At 37.1% G+C, this 11,788-nt stretch overlaps 1 protein-coding gene and 1 pseudogene across 1 annotated transcript in view; both read left to right on the top strand.

The window, feature by feature from the left end:
- Nucleotides 1-4,849: 4,849 nt before the first annotated feature.
- On the top strand, nt 4,850-6,235 carry LOC108520848 (taste receptor type 2 member 45-like; annotated as a pseudogene).
- A 4,037-nt stretch (nt 6,236-10,272) lies between these two features.
- LOC108520853 (endogenous retrovirus group K member 19 Pol protein-like) overlaps nt 10,273-11,788 on the top strand; it is a 15,754-nt gene continuing 14,238 nt past the window's right edge. Inside the window, exon 1 of the mRNA XM_017860396.1 lies at nt 10,273-10,340. The gene's annotated coding sequence lies outside the window, so the exon portion shown is untranslated. The remainder of the gene's footprint in view (nt 10,341-11,788) is intronic.

Here is an 11,788-nt window from a genome sequence, read left to right as displayed (position 1 = left end):
CATTGTAATTAGAGTTTTGCTGAATCAAGGAGAATAGAGCATTATGGTACTGAGAAATCCAAGTTAAAATTTAAAACTTTTCTTTTTTTATTTTGAACAGGGTCTCACTCTGTTGCCCAGGCTGGAGTGCACAAGCACAATTTTGGCTCAATACAACCTCTGCCACCTTGGCTTAAGTGATTCTCCCATCTTAGTCTCCTGAGTAGCTAGGACAACAGGTGTGCACCACCATGCCCTGATACGTTTTCTTCTACTTTTTGTAGAGACAGGGTTTTGCCATGTTGCCCAGGCTGGGCTTGAACTCCTGTGCTCAGACAATCTACCTGCCTCAGCCTCCCAAAATGCTAGGATTACAGGTGTGAGCCACCACACCTGGTCCAAAACTTTTATTACATTAATTAAAACAAAAGAAGACATAAGCAGGAACTGTAAATCCACCTTCTTAATGATAATATGAGTTTGAAACATCAAAATTTGAGTATTTATGATTGATAGACACCTTTTTGTAATTTACAATTTAACTACTTATGATACACATTTGAAAGTGTCAGAAACTAATGAATTTCCAATAAAGTACAGTATGATGAATATTAAATATATGAAATTAAATATATTAAAATGTGTCTGTAAAAGAAATATTTATATTTGTGTTGTTAGCATTCTAATTTCACAATAGTATTCCTGTGTACACTGGTGTGTTGGGTAAAGTATTTTGTTACTCTAAGTTTTTTGGCTCTGCATTAGAAAAAAAAATCATAGAAAGGCAAATTTGTTAAGGTAAAAACATATTTAGCATGATTTTTTAGTATATTTGTGCATATATAATGCTACTTTGATTGCTATAGTAAAATAATCCAGATTTAGTCACCATAGCTAAGATGGGAAAAAGCATTTGCAAGAATTTGGCTTGCTAATGATGCTATTAAAAGGAGAAATAAAGTTGATGTACTGTATTATTGCATACCTGTATGTGTCCATGTTCGTATTGAAAAATGCTCCAAATCCCCAAAATAGAATCTTAATTCTTGGAGGTCACTTTTGTTATCAACTTTTAAAATGTAGTGAAAGAGAATAAAAGCAAATAAATCATGAAAATATGTTGGTTTTACATTATTCTTGATGAAGTACCATGTGAGGGTATTTGTCTAGGCCTGATGCTGAGAATCAGAGAAGAATCACGAGCCCATGAGGAAGAATAATAGTGTTCATTACCCTGAACTCCAGTACATAGAATCAAGACTGAAATCACATTTGTCAAATAGCATTCTCCCTTTCACCTGCCGGCATCATTATCATCATGATCTATGTCTTCATCTATCTCATTAAATGATTTGTTTTTGAAATATTTAAATACATAAATCGGAAAATAAGTAATTTAAAAACGATCACTATTGTGGGACAGGTACAGTAGTAAACAGACAAATTTAAGTCAAGCTCAACACTTTAGATTTAGAAATTAAGTGTATTTTATTTTAGAATACATTACTTAAGCAAATAATTATTTATGCACGACCTTAAATGAATCTGCCTTTCTCTATGATCACGATATAAACAATTTAGATTTTAGTGTAAACAGAACTCCCTAATAAGAAAGATAAAGCAAATAACACATTTTATGAGCAAGCTTTTATTTCTAAAGAGGGGTTTTGGGAGCAAATTGTCAAACAGAGGTAAGACCTCAGATCTTGTCACACTTGAGTGAGTGATGATGGAGTTCGAAGGTTATAGTTCTGTAACAAAAACTATATTCATGGATAGCGAATAAATGGTGGAATTCCATAGATGCACTAGATTCAGTTTTGCTTCCATGAGACTGACTTAAAGTCTACTTATATCAGGTGTCCTTCATGTTTTGATAAACTTGTAAGTATTGTTTTACTATTTGATATTTGAAAGACTGTTAAAAACTAATAAGTCTTGATTTCTGCTATTAAAAACAGTGTAAAATTACAATCATGGAATAGAATGGTGGAGCTGTGGTTGAGATACTTTATCTTATTAATTTTAATGAGATTTTGAGATCCAGTACTGCTCACTGAATTTCCCTGTGAGGAGAGTTTGTGATGACGACCCAGAAACAGACAAGTTACTATCCAAAATGCTAATCACATCAAATGAATTTCCAGCTTCTTCCAAGTTGCAGGAGGATGCCTAGACCTTGCTTTTATTCTCTTATTTAACAAAAGTATTACAAAAAGAAGAAAATCATTACCACTTTCATGTCAGGAAACTGACATGGAGATGGACCTAGGCTGTTTTTACTGTTCCTTCTCTTGCCCTGCATCATGGTTACTTGAGGGTTTATGATACATTGTGGAATTTCCCATTTTTGTATTGGTTCATTTTTAAGTGTGCATTATAACTTCAATAATACAAACTTGTAATTCAGAGAAATGTCTCATAGAAATTATTATTACTCATCTCATTATATACTGAGGGTAAATATCAACTATTTGTATACATTCTTATACAACAATGAGATAGTTGAAATAGGAACTTTCTTATTTAGTTGCAACATGAGAAAATTTGAGATGATATTATCTTCTAAGCCCAGATCTTTCCAAAGGATTTCTTCTAGCCTTAATTATCCCCCTCACAGGACAAACCGTTGCCATTCCCCACCCATTTTTTTCTTTTGACTCCTGAATTCCTGACACAACAAGGTTGTGCATATTTCCCACACTCTTGGTTTAGCAAAGTTCTTTTATCAGTTATGTTTTTCTGCAGGAGAATACCCTCCAAAACTACATTAGACATAAATGTCTCACATGTCTTTGGATTTCATCTTTTTGTTTCCTTGTTTGTGTGCTTTTGAGATGAAGTCTCACACTGTTGCCCAGGCTAGAGTGCAGTGGGGTGATCTCGGCTCACTGCAACCTCCACTTCCCGGGTTCAAGCAATTCTTCTGCCTCAGCCTCCTGAGTAGTTGGGTCTACAGTTGCGTGTCACCATCCTCGGCTAATTTTTGTATTTTTAGTAGAGACAGAGTTTCACCATGTTGGCCAGGATGGTCTCCATCGCTTGATCTCGTGATCTGCCCTCCTCGGCCTCCCCGAGTTTGGCCTGGATTTCATTTTTCTAAGCTCGGTATGGTGGATGGCTCTGGTGATTTGAGATGGGCCTGATTCTGCATCTTGGAGACAGAGTTTGGCCAGTTTATTCTGGATCAGGTGGGGGCAATCTGAGTTCACTAGTTTCTCATTCTCCTTCTGGGAACAGTGTAATAGCCAGGTGATATTTTCATGGTAAATGGAAAGAGGAAGAATCCCCAGTATGGAAGCCATCTCAAATCTCTATGCAAGGTGTTGTAATTTTCTCTTTATCAAAGCAAGTTAAAAGACTGAACTCCAAGTTTAGGGGCAAGGTAGTCAGTCTTCCTTTGATGGGTGGCTACTGCAAGATTATATATCAAAGGGTCTGGTACTTAGGAATACTTATAAAATTGCTAAATATTTTATATAATAATAAATATTTAAGCATTAGACTTGAGAGAAACTTTACCAAAGTCCTAAGAATTAGAGATATGTTTGATAATAAATATTATTCATGGGCTGAAAATTCTGAGTGGGAAAATAGGACTAATTTCATCTGCACAACCTCTTGGAAACTAATTTTCTATTTTGGAAATTATGAGAAAATAATTTGTTCCATTCATAAGTGGTGTGCACGTGTGTGTATTTGTATGCATATTTATGAGCTTGTGAATAATGAAGTTATACAAAAGTATTAGCAGCAACCAGATCTTATAGGGTATTGGCCTGCCTGTGGTTCTCAAGAAAACCTTAGATGCTTTTGATAAAAGCAGTTTGGATTCTGTGTTTTTAAATCTGGCATTTAAAAAAGTCCATAATGGTGATGATCTTAGTTATGACTAAGCTCCTTTTAAGGATTCAGACATTTACTATATGATCTATGTGTTGGGTTATAAAACTTCCCTAGGAACTGAAGTTGCTAAAGACAAATGATGGAGAGGTTTCACAATGAAAACCTGCAAACACTGAAAGTGAATATGTCCTTATTTGTGTACTAGCAAATGAGGATTCAGGTTTCCTGTTAATTTCAGTATGAATAATTCCAGCCCATAACAAGAACAGACAGTGAATGAATGAGTTAATTTGAGTTGTTTGAAAATAAGAATGTTTTCCATAAGGAGATGATTGAACTCGTCAATTAATATGCCATGGTGATTTCTGGCTTGATGCTGGTCACAACATTTAAAAGTAAAAAGAATAACCCAGCACATTCACAAATTAGGTTTGCATAGAATTTAAGGTCAGGATATTCAAGCAATCACAACCAGTGACATTACATTGAGTGGTGAAGCCAGCTGGACTTCCTGGGTGGAGTAAAGAATTGGAGAACTTCCCTCTAGTTAGCAAGGGGATTGTAAAATGCACCAATCAACACTCTGTAAAAACGCACCAATCAGCACTCTGTAGCTGGCCAGAGGATTGTAATGCACCAATCAGTGCTCTGTAAAACTCACCAATCATTGCTCTGTAAAATGCACCAATCAGTGCTCTGCAAAATGCACCAATCAGTGGGATCCTAAAAGTAGCCAATTGCTGGGAGAATTGAAAAAGGGGCACTCTGATAGGACAGAAATGGAACATGGGAGGGGACAAATAAGGGAATAAACCGGGCCTCCAGAGCCTGCAGCAACAATTCCCTCAGGTCCCCTCCCATGCTGTGGAATCTTTGTCCTTTTGCTCTTCATGATAAACCTTGCTACTGCTCACTCTTTGGGTCCCTGCTGTCTTTAAGAGCTGTAACACTCACTGCGAAGGTCCGCAGCTCCATTCTTGAAGTCAGCCAGATCACGAACCCACCTGCAGGAACCAACTCTGGACACAACACCAGCGTTTTAAAAATTTCTTTTTGTCTGTTCGGACATGATAACTTTTCTACCCATCATTTTTTGCATTCTAGTAGTGGTTACATTTGTTATTGGAAATTTTGCTAATGGCTTCATAGCATTGGTAAATTGCACTGAGTGGGTCAAGAGACAAAAGATCTCCTTTGCTGACCAAATTCTCACTGCTCTGGCTGTCTCCAGAATTGGTTTGCTCTGGGTGTTATTATTACATTGGTATTCAATTGTGTTGAATCCAGCTTTTTATAGTGTAGAGGTAAGAACTACCACTTATAATGTCTGGGCAGTAACCAGCCATTTGAGCAACTGGCTTGCTACTAGCCTCAGCATATTTTATCTGCTTAAGATTGCCAATTTCTCCAACCTTATTTTCTTCACTTAAAGAGGAGAGTTAAGAATGTCATTCTGGTGATGCTGTTGGGGACTTTGCTATTTTGCCTTGTCATCTTTTGTGATAAATATGAATCAGAGTGTACAGGCAAAAGAATATGAAGGAAACATGACTTGGAAGATCAAATTGATGAGGACAATGTTCCTTTCAGGTACGACTGTAACCACGCTAGTAAACTTAGTACCCTTTACTCTGACCCTGATATCTTTTCTGCTGTTAATCTCTTCTCTGTGTAAACATCTCAAGAAGATGCAGCTTCATGGGAAAGGATCTCAAGATCCCAATACCAAGGTCCACATAAAAGCTTTGCAAACTGTGATTGCCTTCCTCTTGTTATGTGGCATTTACTTTGTGTTCGTAACCATATCAGTTTGGAATCTTCAGACTCTGGATAATAACCCTGTCTTCATGTTCTGCCAAGCTATTACATTCAGCTATCCTTCAGCCCACCCATTCATCCTGATTTGGGGAAACAAGAAGCTAAAGCAGACTTTTCTTTCAGTTTTGTGGCAAGTGAGGTACTGGGTGAAAGGACAGAAGCCTTTATCTCCATAGATTCAAGAGAGGGGCATTGTGTGTCTTCTAGCAGAAAACGAACTGGTGGTATATGAAACATTTTCTATTTCTTACTGTGTTTTCTGTAATGTATGTGTATGAATAATTTCCAAACCTATACCTAGAAAAGTCTTTTACCTAAAGTTAGTCTAAAAAAGTATATATATGTGTAACTGTGTTTATGTATGTATGAAAAACTTAAGAACATTGACAATAACATACTCTTTTTTGTTTTTTCACACGAACTGCCAAAGTATGCAAAATATGATAAAAAATCTTCAGAATTATGAAGCCATGTTTATTTCATGAATGTGTTTTATGTTTCATTTGTAGAATTTATGTTTGATTTTAATTGTTAGGAACTAATAGCTTATCTCGGGAAAAATGTTGCTGTTTTCTATTGTTATTTGAGCCACAAAAATATACCACAGTGTGCTTAGAATTCATTGTTTGAACCTCTAACTTATTGGATGGTAATGTCATTCAATTCTAAATCAATAATGAGGATGTCTCCTCGGGGTTTTAGTCCATTATGAATTCCTATTTTATGTTTAGTAAAAAGTAAACAATTATTATTAGAAAACAACGCACCCAATAAAATTCGAGTACAAGCATATGCAGAGTAAATTTTGTCTATATCTACCATAAGCTGTACTGAGGAATATTAGATGTCATACAAGTATGCGAATAGCTTAGATAAAAATCTCTTTGATAATAAAAGGATTAAAAATCATGATCATGATCTTGATTGCTATTATCGGTTTCCATATGCAGTTAGAAACCTCATTTCGTTCAGCTTTTGAATTGAAGAAAAGATCTTTTTGAAGTCGAGATGTGATGTAAATTATTTTACTATTTTTTCTAAAGCACTTCTAAGCCCCTGAATTGCTAATTATATCCTTATCTTCCATTTATAAAATTCCTTCTAAACTTCACATGAGAGAACTCAAATTTTCTCTTTTCTAAAAAAAAACCAATCAATGAAAAAAACAGTATAGAAATTATGGAAAATAATTCAGTGAAACTTTTGTAAATGTTTAAATAGTATCTATGAAATCTATGTATTCATTATGGGATGTGCCTTTAAGTTGTACTTTTGTTGTCAATGATGAAAGTGTTTTGACATATTCATTACTAGAAAGTACTATTATAAGAAAGAAATGCAGAGTCTTGTTCACAGCTAAATCCTGCCTGACTGTATTAATTCCTGGTGTTATGAAATTTTAACAATGTTATTTAAACCTTAAGATAAATCATCCCCACACCTGATTTATGTATTTTTTAATCATATATCTTCCTCAGTTCCCTGTAAGAACTGTAAAATGACAGATCATGTTTGTCTTGTTTTCTGTTGACTCCCAGGAACTAGAACCCAGCACCAAGAATAGATGGTCAAAAATGATATTTTAATGAACAAATAAATGGGAGGATAAAGTGGATAAGTTAATGTGGTAAACCAATGAAAAGAAAACTCATCACAAAATCTGCAGTTGCGTGAATTCCGCTGTTCTGGTCTTAGGTTGAGGTTACAGGCTTATCCAATTAGAATCTTTCCTCAAAGTAAAAGTTTGGCTATTCCAGAATTTTAGGGGAACTATCACAATAATATAATCTTGATGCAGCTGTATCAGGTGTCTGAATTGGAGGCAAGGTAGAACATGAAAATTAGATGGCACCTATTACAATGTTATTAAAAAAGCATATACAAGACTTTGTTCTATTCACATACGTATTTTTTATTGCCAATTATATGTTTGTATTATGATATTTTCTAGTTGATTATTATATAAACAAAAATGGCATTTCATTTCAAAAAATTGAGTTAGTAACCAGCTACTTCACAGGGAGGGGCTCTGCTGTTCTGCCCTATGTCAATTGTTTCTTGGCGGAGGTTATGAAAGTCTCACATCATGCCCACAGTGTGATGATACATTCAAGTCCCAAATGGAAAGATGATCTGGATCAGGCAAGGTGCTGGCCAGGAGAGTAGGACATAGTAAGGGAATCTGAGACATCACATGTTTGTATGCAATACCGCCCCTCCTTGTGCCACTCAGATGTGCTCATGCTCTCCAATCATGGCTGCTTTATGAGCATATGACTTGTACAGAGTTGTACGGGTTTTGTGCTTATAGGGGCTTGTGTTTACAGGGACTCTATGCTTTCATCAATGTTCTGCACTTGCTGTTTTGTTTTTCAGACGGAGGATACTCCTCTGCTGAAGATGGAAGGGTCTTGCACTAATTCCATAGGGATTTGCTCTCCCCTTTCCTACAGGCTTCTCAGTGGCATGCACAGAGTCCTATAATGCCGACTCTGTATGCCTCTAGCAGCTTTGAATTCTGCTAGATCATCTAGCACAGTGGCCAGAGCAGCTTGGACCAGAGCCTATTAACTTCTGTAGAGCCCTCTTTTTTCTGGGTTCCACTTGAGACCAGTAGCCTTTGGAAACTTCGTTAATGAGTCAGAGCAATATTTTCAAATGTAGAATATGTTGGCTCCAAAATCCCAGTAGACGCCCAAAACATTGTGTCTCTTTTGTAGTAATAGGAAATATATGGAGACAGCAACATGCCATTTACTTTAAAAAAAAGATTGTTTGGACATGTGGACTGGGGACACTGAACGCTTTACAACATCACCTATGTTGTAGGTCCCTGAATCTTCTCAGGCTTTTTTATTTTCTTTTGGTATTTTCCTTCCATTCAACATTAGGGTATTTTATTGTATTTAAGAAACTTGTCATTTCCTCATTATTGTACCAACTAATATATTATTATTATTGTCATTAATTTGAACAGGTTCTCATTCTGTCCTTGAGGCTGGAGTGCAGTGGCAGGATCAAAGCTCATTACAGCCTCAACCTTCTGGCTCCAGTGATTCTCCCACCTCCGCATTGCTAGCAGCTGGGACTGCAGGGGAACACCACCATGCCTGGCTAATTTTTGTATTTTCTGGAGGGTTAGGATTTCACCATGTTTCCCATGCTGGTCTCAAACTCCTGGCCTCAAGTGATCCACCCATGTTGGCCTCCAGAAGTGCTTGGATTACAGTCATGTGCCACAGGGCCTAGTCTTAATATTATTAATATATTAAATTAGGTCGATGTTTTAAAAATTGTAAATTAAACTGAGAACAGAAGGACAGAGCTCTGACATAAAACAGTGAAGCAGTGCTGTTATTCTTAATACAAGGCAAATTGTTTTGATTTTCCATCCTACTAGGTGTAGATTAAGAAACATTCACCACATCACGAGCCCCGTAAAAAGTACCAAAAGCTAAGCTCTGCTCAGTGAAGATAGCATATCCTGGAAAGCATTTGTGAGTGTTGTTTTAAGTTTATGGTAATCTGCATGTATTTTATAATCCATCTAGTTTTGGTAGAGGCCAGATAGGTTAAGTGAATAGGGATATAAAGAGACTACCATCCCTGTAACTTGCAAGTGTTTTGTCATGGCAGTGACCAATTCCATTCCTTAGGGAATGCGGTTATTATATACTATATATTGTGTTGCCAGTAGTGGAGAATTTCAGAGGCTTCCTGTTGGTCCTGCTATAATAATGTCCCTTACTCTACAGTTCAGGAAGAATGTGACAGTCCTGCTAGCTGCCTTAGATATCCACTTCAGTTACACATTCAGGAAGAGGTAATAACTACAAACTGATTACATCCGCCTTGGGATGGACATGAGCTGAAGCTCTAGGTAGCTTCTGACCTTCAAGCACTCCCACTGCAGGCTGGATGTGATGGCTCCTGCCTGTAGTGCTAGTTCTTTGGGAGGCCAATGTGGGAGAATCAGTTGAGAGCAGGAGTTCCCTGTGCTGCATATGGAAACTCCATCTCCACAAAATATTTTTTTAAAAATTTGCTAGCATGGTGGTGCATGCCTATAGTTCCAAATACTTGGGAAGCTGAGGCAGGAGGAATGCTTGAGCCCAGGCACCTAAGGCTGCAGTGGACTATGATCTTGCCACTGTACTCCAGGTTGGGTAACAGAGGGAGATTCTGACTCAGAAGAAGAAGAAAAAAGAAGTGTAAGTTCTCTCTGGTGTCTTAAATATCAAGTAAAATGGGATTAAATCAAAAATTAACAATCTTTGGTTCCTGCCTAGAGCAAACAGGTCAAATGGAAAGTAGTTATACGAATAGTATATTAACTCCTAAGAAAACTAACCAAAGACAGTTTTATTATTATCTTTTTTGGTTGTTGTTTGTTTTTTGAGATGGAGTCTTGCTCTGTCTCCCAGGCTGAAGTGCAGTGGTGTGATTTCGATTACCTACAAGCTTCACCTCCTGGGTTCCAATGATTCTCCTGGTACAGCCACCTGAGTAGCTGGGATTATAGGCGTGCACCACCACACCTGGCTAATTTTTGCATTTCTAGTGGATACAGGGTTTCATCGTATTGGCCATGCTGGTTTCGAATTCTTGACCTCATGTGATCCACCTGCCTCGACCTTCCAAAGTGCTGGGATCACAGACCTGAGCCACTCCACTGGCCTACCATCTGCTTTTTATAGGTGAGTGCACTGAGGCAGGGAGTAGTTGTAAAATGAAGTCTCAGATCATAGGTTTACCAAGCCAGGAATCTGGTTTCCTGTCCTGGCAGTGTGACTCCAAGATCCCCTCTTAGAAACCATTATACTATAAAAACTGAAAAGAAATAAAATCCAAGATGGGAGACTGATTTTAACATTTATTCATCTTAAACCATTAAGTAATCAAAAATAAATTATACAGAGGAAAATAAAACTGAATATTTATACACAGAGAAATGTGGACTCTTCAATGGAAAACATTTTTAAGTGCCCAAGGAATAGTTATAAAATTGCTGGATATTTTAATTAAATAATATTGAAGTATTAGGCTCAAGAGAATAACTTAGTAAAAGGCATAAGTATGAGAGATTAAGTTTTATAAACATTGAAAATGCACTGAAAAGCCCGAGTAACAAAACTATTTTTTCATTTTAGTAATTATACGACAGTAATTTTTCCCAACCATGAGTGGTATGTACGTGTGTGTGTGTGTGTGTACGTGTTTGTGTTAATAAGCATGTTAACAATAAGTTATACAAAAGTATTAGATAGCAGCAACCAGATTTTAAGGAATATTGGCCTTCCTGGGCTTCCCAAGAAAACTTTGCATGCTTTTGGTAGGAAAAGTTGGGATTCACTAAATCTGGCATTGAAAAAATGAATCAACAGTGGTCATGATTCTAGTTTTGACCAAGCTACATGTAACAGTGTAGGCATCTGATGTACGGTTTATGTATTAGAATAGAAAATTTCCTTAACAACTGCTGTTGTGAATACAAATTATGGAGAGTTTAAACAAGGAAAAAATTACGAAATGATGAATAAGAATATGATCTGATTTACATGCTAGCAAATGAGAATTCAGCTTTCATTTCAACATCAGTATGAAACATTTTGTCTTATGACAAGGGCGTATTATTTGAATAGGAGTTAATTTGAACTGTTTTGGAAATTATCTTGTTTTCCATTAAGACAGCCTAGAACTCATTCAATAGAATGCCCCAGTGCTTTCCATTTTGACATTAGTCAGAGAATTTTTTTTCTTTCTTCTCAGCTCACTGCAAGCTCCGCCTCCTGGGTTCACACCATTCTCCTGCCTCAGTCCCTCCAGTAGCTGGGACTACAGGGGCCTGCCGCCACGCCTGGCTAATTTATTTGTATTTTTGGTAGAGAGGGGGTTTCATCGCGTTAATCAAGATGGTCTGGATCTCCTGACCTCGTGATCCACCCGCCTCAGTCTCCCAAACTGCTGGGATGACAGGCGTGAGCCACTGTGCCCAGCCAGTCAGAGAACGTAAAAGAAACAAGAATGTTACTGCACAACCAGAAATCAGGTGCACATAAAAATTAAGGTCAGGACCTTGAACGGAATCTTGTCCATTGATATTAGGCCTGCCTTAAAAAAATTCGGACATGGTATCTTTATTAGT

This window comes from Rhinopithecus bieti, unplaced genomic scaffold (genome assembly GCF_001698545.2).
Source record: "Rhinopithecus bieti isolate Rb0 unplaced genomic scaffold, ASM169854v2 scaffold_54685, whole genome shotgun sequence".
Lineage (NCBI taxonomy): Eukaryota > Metazoa > Chordata > Mammalia > Primates > Cercopithecidae > Rhinopithecus > Rhinopithecus bieti.
This window is presented reverse-complemented; position numbering and strand designations above follow the sequence as displayed.